Source organism: Andrena cerasifolii, chromosome 9, assembly GCF_050908995.1.
Source record: "Andrena cerasifolii isolate SP2316 chromosome 9, iyAndCera1_principal, whole genome shotgun sequence".
NCBI classification, from domain to species: domain Eukaryota; kingdom Metazoa; phylum Arthropoda; class Insecta; order Hymenoptera; family Andrenidae; genus Andrena; species Andrena cerasifolii.
In genome coordinates this window covers 2,855,156-2,867,438 of record NC_135126.1, presented here as the reverse complement: position 1 = coordinate 2,867,438, position 12,283 = coordinate 2,855,156, and the positions used below count along the sequence as shown (strand labels likewise).

Sequence of the window (12,283 nt, the reverse complement as noted above, 5' to 3'; positions counted from 1 at the left end):
ACGTATAGTTATATATTCCACTTGATTTTGCTAGTTATTTAAAAATGCATAAAACGACGGATTTCTCTGGCATGGAATTACAAAAGATCCCACAATATTTGGAATAGTGTATGCTAAATAAGAAAGTTGCCGTGGTAACATCCACCCACCGTTTCCTTTGCGGAATCTTTCTCGCCTGAAGAATTTCGTAAATAAACCTGCCCAGAGTCTTTCCCTCGAATCTCTATTTACGAGCACTTCCGACGGCACGGTTAATGGTAAAACATTGGCTTCCGTATGTTTAGCGAGCGCGAATACACGTGGAAAGCTGTTTGTCGAAATCCATACGAGTGAAAATCTATGTTTAGCGATGTGGTAGGAAAGTATGCCAACCCGGGACACGGTTTTGTAGCCTATATATCCTGCGTACCTCCAATTAAATTTCTACTTAAATTTCTGCCATCCGCCGGTGGCGAAACTGATAACACGGGAACACGTCAGATACTTTCGTTCCTATTCATTGCTCGTAATATTGCGCATAAGTACACGAACGTGATTTCTACTTTCTTCGAAGTAATATTTATCATCCAGCTGACCACGTGCTCTATGCAAGGTCATTTTATGTTGGCCTCTATATCTAATTGGCCTCTCCTGCTAATTACGTTCCGTATTTTCGTTTGAATAACACTGTACTCTTGGGATGGATAAAGTTATGGCTAGTATTAATTGTGCTGGTTCTGAATGGTTCCGTACAAACGTCTGTGGAATACGCTGAATGTTTGTGTCACAGAAGGTTATCTAGGGATAGTCAATGATACGAGCAACCTATTTGTATACAGGGTCGATGCTGTCTGTGCTACAAGTGGCACAGGCGTGATGCTTTGCGAAGAAATACGATTTTCAATGTCGAATGAAGAGTTTTGCCAAGTGAAAACTGATTTTTATGAGAAACGACCCTAAAAACCCACGAAATACCCTTACGCAAAGCTAGGTAGCTTTGAGACAAGGTAGACTGTTATTAGTGGTACGATAGCGAAAGAGGTGATTCTTTATGAAGGAACAAGAAATTATGGAATGATTTTCCATTTTGGGAACCAGTCTTAGTTTTTTTTTTTAGAAAATACTTAGCAAGAGTACTAACAATTTTTGTATTAGTAAATCTTTTAGCTTAATAGAAACACAATAATATGATTTCTTAAAATAACGGGGAGGTAGATAAGAAATAACTATAAAGGGGAGGTAGATAAGAAATAACTATATAGGCGTATAGTTATTTCTTTTATGTTAAGAAATCATATTATTGTGCTTCTATTAAACTAAAAGATTTACTAATATATATAGGTATATAGTTATTTCTCATCTACCTCCCCTTTATTTTAAGAAATCATATTATTGTGCTTCTATTAAGCTAAAAGATTTACTAATGTATATATAGGTATATAGTTATTTCTTATCCACCCTCCCCCCTTTATTTTTAGAAATCATATTATTGTGCTTCTATTAAGCTAAAAGATTTACTAATATACATAGGTATATAGTTATTTATCATCTACCTCCCCTTAATTTTAAGAAATCATATTATTGTGCTTCTATTAAGCTAAAAGATTTACTAATATATATAGGTATATAGTTATTTCTTATCCACCCTCCCCCCTTTATTTTTAGAAATCATATTATTGTGCTTCTATTAAGCTAAAAGATTTACTAATATACATAGGTATATAGTTATTTATCATCCACCTCCCCTTTATTTTAAGAAATCATATTATTGTGCTTCTATTAAGCTGAAAGATTTACTAATATATATAGGTATATAGTTATTTCTCATCTACCTCCCCTTAATTTTTAGAAATCATATTATTGTGCTTCTATTAACCTAAAAGATTTACTAATACAAAAATTGTTAGTACTCTTGCTAAGTATTTTCTAAAAAAAGAACTGAGGCTGGTTACCAAAATTATCATTCCATAATTTCTTGTTCCTTCATAAAGAATCACCTCTGTCGCTATCGTACCACTAATAACAGTCTACCTTGTCTCATACACGGCATTAATTAGCAAAATAGCCCTGAATACCTTTCACTACCTCCATATACATTAACGAGTACAATTATCTCGGTGCAAAATCTTCTTCTGCCCAGACTACAACTTGTATTTTGAAGTATTATCACTGTCTGTACAGGCCACGAAGCAGAATCCATCGAATTAAACTGGAAACACAGCTCGAAGCAATGCATACGTATATTATCAGCAAATTCCTCGACTCTCGATCAATGGCGAAGAATTCCCTCGACGAGATTTCGATAATTCCCGCTCAAGGTTTCCACGTATTTACAATAAAAGGAGCACGTAAATTGATAAGTCTGTATTAACGAAATGTCGCCAACCGTACGAAGAACGTACGTTTCATTTGTGTTTGATTAAAACGTCCGGCGCTGGAATCTCGATGCTGTACGTCTTATCGAGAATGTCCTGGTTTTCGATCGGCGAGGGTTCACCGAGGAATGAAGTTGTTAATTCGAGGAGTGGAGCTGATCCGACGAAAGACTGGTAATTCCTTGCGGAGAAACGCGACACCGCTTTTGTAGTTTAATTGGACGGGGGAAAGGACGACGAATATGGAAATGCACGGGGACTGTCGTTTTCAAACGTGCATCGTACGCCCAAAGTGGAGCAACTGTCGAGATAAGGAAAAGTGAATCGACGGCTTTCACGGTTGCTTATATTCTGCTTGGGGTCGTGGATTAAGGTGAACGGTCCAATTAGTTCGATTCAGCCGCCGGCTGAATGTAAATAGAATCACCATTAAGAAAATGCTCTTAATGACCGGGTGGTCCAACGTTCTTCACGTAGAGGAAACGGGGATCACGATTCTGGAGGATCGAATTGAATTTCTACTTTTTGTGGAGCTGGGGGAGTGTAAGAATTTTAGGGGCAAAGATAGATGATAGATATTCTTAGTGGATGTTTAACACTACTTAGGTTTACAACACCCGTCAATTTGACGGATTTCAAATTTGGAAAAGGATTATCGAAAAAACCATCAACACTTAAGAGATCATTCTCGTAATCACACCGCAAAATTCGGCAACATTCAGGCTTTTTTTCTCAGTGGATACAATGAATAACAATGTCAAACTTTTTTTTCATTTATCAAGTCACTTGTAATGTATACGGAACAATTTTTTAAATACACTTTTAATTGTGTTTTTTCAATGTAATCTGTAGTTCAAAATCGCGCCTTTGAAAAGAAATACCTCCCTGGCGGGAGTGATTTAAGCTCACAGACTCATCTGAAACAAAAAACCAAGCTGATTCTTAATCATTATGAGTACCGCTATTGCAGGTGCCAGAATTAGCCACGTAAGTCAAAATTTAACAAAATTACGCGCATTCAAACATTAGGTAAGAATGGAAATTTTCGAAACTTGAAGTTTGAATGCGCGCAATTTTGTTAAATTTTGACTTACGTGGCTAACTCTGGCACCTGCGATAGCAGTACTCATAATGATTAAGAATCAGTTTGGTTTTTTTGTTTCAGATGAGTCTGTGAGAAGAAATCACTCCCGCCGTCTTTTCAGAGGCGCATTTTTGAACTCCAGATAACATTGAAAAAACACAATTAAAAGTGTATTTAAAAAATTGTTCCGTATACATTACAAGTAGCTTAATAAATTAAAAAAAGTTTAATTATTAATTCAGTAATAAATATAACAGTAATAGAAAAGTCCCTACTAAGTAGAAATCGTAATGTGTCGGAGATATATTCGCTGCTCCAGATCCGATATCTCAAATGATGTATCATATTGACCTCAGTATTTATTGCTGCTTTGTCGATAGGCACGAGAATAAAGAACGATCTTCAGTAGCTAATTGCAGTCGCAGTGTAAAGAGGTTTTGTAAAGACACAGTGTAAAAAGGTTTCAGTTACTGTGAATAGATATATTTGCGAAGAAAGTGCCCACTTATTGCAAGTATCTGCAATGACATAATGGAATGTGGGCACTGTATTTGTTTTATTTTGATCAATCACCCTTCTTTAGCAATCATGAGTAAGTCAAGAAGAAATAACGAATTATTGAAAAAAATGTCCTCATCAGTGAAGATTGTTCTGGAGTAGCTCTGAAGAAAGTGAGTATGTTTGCAAAAAATGCACCGAATAATTATCGTATAACGTTAATATTATTGTTACCACTTCTGTGATAATTTCTGGGAAAATACTTTTTACTTAAGAATAATTTATTTAGACGTGCAGCTTAATATTATATATACTGAAGTTATATTTAACTTGAATAAATCCATTTTTGAAGGAAAATGTGTATTTTCGTTTACTCCTCAATTTGACGGGTGCTCGTAGAAATAGGTATACATATAAGAATTGTCCGTAAACCTAGTGTTAACGAACACTAGGGTGTTTCATATTATAGGGTTACAATTAAAATATTACATTTTTTTTACTTTGTTTGTGTCCTAATTCCTATCAATATAAAAAGAATATCTGACAAATTTTAGGATGATTGAGTAATATTTAGAGATTGCACACTTTGCTCACTAAATAATAGGCTAAGGAAACACGATCTCCAATGATAATTATTTTTATTCTCAAGTCCTTGAAAAAGAAACTAAACTTCAAAGAAGACTCAAACTTAGATAAATTTACATTTTGTTATTATTCATCACATCTCTAAAAATTCTGTACCTTATTATTTTACCCACATTTTTAAAAACTGTAAAAGCGAAAATAAGTAGAGCAAACCGGGGGCGAATGTAACACGCTAATATCTCAAAATATATAATGGATATTAACACCAATTTTCGATATATGATAAACAATGACATTTGGAATACACACATTCATGATCTAGCAGTATAGATACGCAATAGATAGGGATAGTGAAGAAAATAACTTTTCGATACCCTAAAGTAACTTTTTCTTACTGACTTATAATCGTAATGTAAACATTCCCTTTGCAAGTATGTGTTTTTTTTAAATCTGTAATTTGACCTTTTTTAAAGTAATAAAAGTATGGTCGGGGACGATTGTAACATCGGCAGTCAGGGTCAGTTATACCTCAACAGAACCGAATAGTGTCAAACAAGGTGAATAATATTGTCTTGTTTGCATAAAATCCATGCAGTGTTACAACCGACCCTAGGTCAGAGACGGTTGTAACACTGTACACTGTAACGTTAGAGCCATAACACTCCGCTTCTCATTTTTTATTAATACCTTGGATATGACTTGATATACAGAGAAACTGTTGTGGCTCAATGATGTCAGATAAGTAAGTAACATTTCCGTATAAAAGTTTTTGTTGTAAATGTGATAGTTCCTGCGTAATCGTATTCCAAAGTCAAAGTGTTACTACCGCCCCAGGTCTATCCTAATGATAAAACTGTGCAACCCCTAAGTATTATTAAATTTGTCTAAAATTTGGCATACAGATGACTTAGATGAATAGGACCAAGGGGCGAGCAAAGTTACATGAAAATAGCAACTTTTTTTTAAACACCCTAAAGAACACGGTGCTTTTAAGATATCGAATGTATCACAGAGGGAAACATGAAGTGAGTTGTTGTGTTAATATTTTTTAGCCGTGTATCATCCAGCGAAATGAAGTTGAAGAGGTGGATACGAAGGTAGATGAATATGAAAAGGTGACGACGTTCAAGTGGAAATCAATAAGTAGTCGCGTTAAAGCATAGCATCAGAGATCGTGGGAGCACTGACCTTCCTTCCGGAAGCAGTAAAACGGCGTCTAATTAGTGGAGAGCGAGACGAACCATGGTGGCATCTTGATTATCAAAAGAATAGCAGGTACTTTAAATTTCTGAACGTTTTTTGTGCTATGTATTAGCAGCGGAGGGGTGCATTGGAATTAAAACTGTAATTAGTACCAAAGATACTGTGCACAGATATATGGAAATTAAATACCAGTTAATCTTTCACCAGGCATTATGACTAAACTTCTTCTGCTCCCTCTCTAAAAAACCAATCTCGAACATCGTAAATTAGAGATACAAGGATGTACATAAATATTAACCGACAATAGGGTAGGGTGGGGCTGAAAGTCCTGTTTTTCGTATAAAACTATGTCAAATTTAGCAATAACAATCTAGAAATATACGGTGTTATTTTATATAAACTACGACTATCATGCTTTACTTTTACAAAGTTGTTGGTTGATACTGTTATTTTTTGTTGAGTTATATCACGAACTGTTGCGTCAATTCAAAAAGGCCATTGCTTGGGGTAGAAAGTCCCTAATATCTTATAACCAGTTTTTCGTGTAATATGAAACAAAATATGTAAAAAAAACTCTGTTCAAATCAATGAATATTTATTAAACCAGTGTTTTGGTATTCAATATTGAAAAGAAATGCTACGGCATCATTTGTTAAACAAAAGAATGAAAATACAGGATAGAGATTCAGCTTGAACAAAATATTCCACAATAATCTTGACTCGACATAAAGATACAAGTCTCTCTTAGCCACTTTGGCCTTATTTCTTTAATACAAATTATCTTAATATAAAAAAAAGAAGAAAAAAGGTAGATAATTTATGACTTTACTAATTGGTTTGTTTCAGCAAAGACAATGACTCCTCTTAGTATTTTAGCATGACTTCTTTAATAAAAAATAAAAATATAAGTAAGGGACTTCTTGCCTCAATGGTACTTCTATAGTTTCGTCGATATATAAGTTAAAAAATATTATCATTCAGATATAAACAATGGCAAGCACACATTAATAAAGCAACATACACTCTTAATGTAAGTATTCACTTGATACGCCGTTAAACTGTAGTTTACTTCGAGCAATACAACAAAAACGATGTACTTTTTTCGCTTCTTGACATACGTAATGACAAAGGCGTCATATGAATCGCACGAACGTTTAAAAACGACGGCGACTCTACGGTCCTCCCCGTTACCCTCGCCGAATGGAGATTTTGAATTCGGGACTTTTTACCCGCCGGACTTTTAGCTCCATCCTACCCTAGACGTTTCGGGAAAGAAATAAAAATAGCCATTTATAGGTATTTCTAGAAGAACCTATTACAAACTCTATTTCCCTTCTGTAATCTATAGGAGAGATCGAGGGTAGTTGACTAACGAGGTTAGTTGACTAATTCCCTTTAATTATTGTATTATGTTATAAATTATGCTGCGATTCGCGATATTGAAGCATATGAATGACCAACTTGCCACTTAATGTGTCACCGTGGCAAACCTTGCGTGTTCTATCAGTGAGAATGGAAAATCTAAAAAGGTCCGTGGGAAGTAAATATTTTTGTTTCGACTATTTATGAATTTTTGTCCACTAAGTATTGCTTGATGATTTTTTCATGAATATTTTGTGGAAACGTGATACATTGGCTATAATTTAGGGTATTTTATTTTATCCGGTGCGTGGAGGTTTTGTACGTACGACCCTTAACACGTTGACAATGTCGGACGGGGTTACTTGACTAAGCATAGGAATACCACTAAAAATTGCACTTTTTATCCTCAAGATGCAGTCGAGGCAAAGAGTTTAGCTGCTCATATCCAAAATCCTCCACCACAAATCCCTCCAAACTCGCCCCTACCAGTTTTACACCCTATCCTCCTTTCAAACTCTCAGGCCTTCCAAATAGACCATAACAAACAGGTAGAAAATAATTACAGTATCTAACACCAAGATACTTAATAAAAAAAAATAACAGTGTGAAGGATTGAAAAAAAATTTTAAAAAATTGTTGGTCGTAGGATATATATGTACGCCTTTAGTATACTATATTCATGGAATTGGCTGCGTATATATACGCCTTTCGCAGGCAAAGGGTTAAAACTGTAAAGTAAATGCCAAGTCAACTAACCCCATCATATTTATCAACTAACCCCACAGCCGGGGTTTGTTGACTTATTCGTCCCACTACTCTAAATGTAATAAAAACTACGATCTAGACTCAATTAAAACAATTTTCAAAATTAAACCTGTATCCCCAATGAAAATTGTAAACTTTTGGTGTGCAACAAGTCAACAAAATACCAACGATCTATTTACAAAAACTAGAAACGTTAAAAATTAGTCAACTAGCCCCGGTCTCCCCTACCCCTACAAATTAGGCTTCCGAGAAAGCTCTCAACCCCCTGTATCGTTAACACTAATTTCAGACGAAAGCACAAATAAGCAGTGAAATTCCACCGAGAGTCTAAACTCTCCTGCAAGATGTGCCCTTTACAACTGAAGGCTGAAAGCTGCCACAATGCTCGTATCAGTGAAAATCGAATTCCTGCAAGAGCCTGCATCCGAACTCTATTTCCTCCCGCACCGTGCGCCCTGGCAAATCAGATTTTCCCAGGAAGCATTCCAGCCGCTGTATCGCTAATACGCGTTCCAGAGGAGAAGCCAAATATGTAACCAGCCGAATTCCTACGAGAGGCTGCCTCTAAATTCGCCTGGATCCCGGCCGACAATCCAAATCCCTGTAAATCAGAATCCCGGGAGGTGTCCGGGCGTTCTCGATCTTCCCACTTGGCGAGGGTCGTTCGTTCCATTAACGGAGGCGAGGCCTTTGATTTTCAGGCCTTCTTAGCCCCTCGATCTCTACCAAGGCGCGCGGCAAGCACACGCAGGCAAGACACGCTTATCCGCGGCCGTGCGCGACAATAGCGGTTCCGAAGTCGCTTTATTGTCGCGCACTTATTGTCCGTCGCGTATCGTGGCTCGTAAACACTGTCCCCGAGCTGAAAGCATGCCTCGCGCGCAGATTTTGTAATCGTTTTAGAGGTTACGCCGAAGGCTAGCCCTTCGCCGCGATGGATCCTCTCGTTTCGACGAGTCGCGAACGTCGCGACGCATTGCGGACCCTCGAGGACGAGAAGATGCCCCGGCAGAGGCGAACAGAGGGCAATCATGCTAATGATGCTTGGGGGCATTTTTATACAAGACACTTTTGTGTCTTATAATAGTTACGGCTGGTATTTCGGATGTGCTCGGTTAGTGGAGACGGTATTGGATCGAAAATGATGGAAAAGATGGAAAGCGTGAATATCCTTTAGATATCAGGCTGGAGACATCAAGGTACCCCGTGTAAAATGGCCCTGGTATCGAGTACAATGTTATATTCTTTTCAACACCCGCGTGAAATGGGTGTTTTTTTTACGCCTGCTGAGAGGGAGCAAAATGACCAATTTCAGACGTATTCGCCTTTTCTACTTGTCTCCCAAGGGAAAAAAAATTTACGCGCATGCGTATTCGAAATTTTTTACTTTGCTCCCAAGGAAACTGGAGTTTGGCGTTACCCTGTGGTGTGAAGATGCATTTGTTGCACTAATCGTTATCGATCATGTGTATTTTTTTTTTTTTTGCGAATCACTCAGCAAGCTATCAAAAACACACCTTTCATGCAGGTGTTGAAAGAAAGTATTGTGCGTGACAAGGGAGAGACGCGAGGCAAAATCGCGTCCCTCCCTTGTCACGCGATGTACTATTGTATCACCTGTTTGCATGTTTTAATGATCCCGAATGTTTTTCTATCGTCGTAAACTGCTGTTGTCTTTATTAACAATAAGTGCCTCGTGTGAAAAGGGCCTAAGTAGTAACGCGTAAGTGGAGAAACAGCCGAAAAAAGCTTCCCCCCTAACTGTCGTTGCATGTTTTGCACGGTGTCGAGCTAATTACTATGAGGGTTTATCTGGGATAAAAGCAAGCAGGCTTGCAACTCTGCTGAATGAAATGCGTTCGCTCTGGACTGTATTAGCCCTCGAATTTTGGAGCTTCTTAAGTAATTTCGAACGGTGGTTGAGGAAATGATATAAGTAACTGTTAAATTGGGCATGTAGTGGGTATCGGGGCTTTTTGAAGGGAATTGGAGTGAAAATGTGAAGGTCAACAAAGATGCAAACAAATGATGGAGTAAGAGACATTTAAAAGGCGGTTTTAAATTGTTAATTGGGAAAAATGAGACGATTCAAAGAGGAGAGTTAAATAATTACAGTTGCATAGTGGAGGTGAACGGATCATTATGTCAATATTTGAATTTGGTGCGGGTAAAACGAGTTAACTCGACTTTAATTACTCTTAAACATAGGCGTTTCTGGCGGAGAAATGATTCCGTTAACGGTTTAGGCATTCGTCTCTTTAACTTAACCAGCATTTAAATTGTTTTTAACTACCACGATAGCAGATGTAAAAAAACTACTTATTTAAAGCAAACATAATTTTCTACACATGATTGCATGTACACCTTCGTTGAAATGATTTTTCTCTTGGAAAATTATACAACCTAACCTGAAATATAATAATCACAACGCAATCTTAAGATCGCAAGTACCTGGTGGTGAAGAAATTAATCTATTTTCCGCGTTAGGTTCATCGTACCATCCTGAACATGTAAACAGATTGACTAGGCATCAAACACGCGTTAAAAAACGTACACATGCCAGATTATAACGCTAATGGACCGAGGCTCGAAACCTGCATTAGGTGCCTACAGTTTATTACAAAATCTGCTTTCTTTCCAGATTAATTTCCCACTACTTTGCATATTGTAACTTATCAGATTTTATAATTTTCAGTTTAACATCTTGCTAGGTAAAGGAACGCTTCGTACGTTTAGCTTTGATGATTATCTAGCATCCAAGTCATTCCATACCAACATTCTATATTCAGTTTTGATAGCTATATTTAAATTACGCATAGTGGAGCATTCCGTGGCGCGCCACACTAAGGGTCAGCGAAGCCTCAAATACCATTACATATTCCAGAATTATAACTAAACTACTTCCTACGAAACTCTAATTTAGAACTTAAAACAACCACCAAAGTCAACAGTAAAAAATAGAAGAAATCAACAACACGAAAAACCCCGTTAATCATCAACAAACAAGTCAGCGTTCGATTTCCCACCAAAGTATCTCCCCATTGGTTCCCATACCATTCCTCGTTCCTCGAGCCTTTTATACTAACCATACCTACATCACCCATTAAAATGGCCATACCAGCACTGCCAATACTCCGTCGATGCCGCAAGATTCAAACGTAACACACGCCGGTATCCTGCGCCACCGAGATCGAGAACGAAACGCGAGAGAGCTCCGTCTCTAACCTCACCCACGTTCCCCATGGGACAGGCGCGCCACGGGCCACGAAAAAAAGCAGCAGAGAGTCGTACGAAACTTCAACTCACCGATGTGGCCGATGCTAAGTGCAGGAATAGAGTCAACGGCGACCCATAGTCCTCGGGAGTTCGAAGAGTCCAAGGCGGAAGGACGACGCAGTCGGTGTCCCGTGCTGGTGGCCCGGGGTGGCGGTGGATCGGCCGGCAGGCCGATGGTTTTCAGTCTCTCTCTCCGAAAGGCACAAGTGTCACTACACCGAGGCACGACTCGCGCACGAGGGCACGGGCTGTCATGCACCGCGGACCGCGAAGTGTCAACGTATCGGAAAGGAAAACACCGGGAACCTCGGGGAATGGTGTGGGACGTGAGCTTCGATCGATGTCCGTGCGCAGACTGCCCTCGCCTCGCCGCTGCCTGGCGTTCGTCATGTTGCGGTCGCTCCCTCTCTCGCTCGCTCGCTCCTTCCGTCTCCTTCCCCCACTATTCCAGCTGTCTTCACGCCCGCGGCGAGTCCCGCGCACGCTTCCCCACCGAAAACGGAGTAACACTCGGTTTTCGCCGTTTCGCCTCGGCCCCGCCGCCCGCGAATCGAACGTTTTCCCCGCGGTTTCCCGTAAATTCGCGCGCCGGCGACGCGCACCGTTCTCCCGCGGCCGGCTCCATTTTACTTACTGCAGGGACGAGATGCGCGCGCACCCAGTTTCCCGCCCGCGCGGGAAAACGCCGGCGACCCTGCGCGCGAGATTCGAGTGGCCGGTCGACGGTCCCGCCGCGAGCGATTAATCGTGCAACGAGGGAATATGGACAGCGGCTGGGGAAAAGCGTTTAATTAATTCATGCAATGGATTCATTTGATAAAAACGAGCGTTAATGGACACGCCGATTCGTGGTTGCTCGTGTTATAATATAATGACAGTAGATTGCATCGGGTTTATTTTGCTGCTGTTTTGTGTGGTATTTTGGAAACAGTTTCCATTTTAAGGTGGTATTCCACTGTGGACGGTCGAAAAATCGAGCTTTTTTAAAGATTTTTTTCTTAGTAAATACAACATATTATGAAATAAATCTTTTTGGTATTTATTAAGCTACTGTTATATTATACCAAAAAAATTAAAGAGAGTATTTTTAATTTGTTTTACTTGTTTTTTACAAAGGGTCAATATGGCACCTAGAAAGATGGAGTATGTTCGTGGT

General features: G+C 38.9%; 1 protein-coding gene across 3 annotated transcripts in view; it reads right to left on the bottom strand.

The window, feature by feature from the left end:
• LOC143373480 (uncharacterized) overlaps positions 1-11,497 on the bottom strand; it is a 126,275-nt gene extending 114,778 nt beyond the window's left edge. For 2 of the 3 annotated variants that reach the window (XR_013086472.1, XM_076820789.1), the window contains exon 1: positions 11,158-11,497. The gene's annotated coding sequence lies outside the window, so the exon portion shown is untranslated. The remainder of the gene's footprint in view (positions 1-11,157) is intronic. The other variant, XM_076820790.1, reaches the window with a different exon arrangement.
• Between the last annotated feature and the right edge of the window lie 786 nt (positions 11,498-12,283).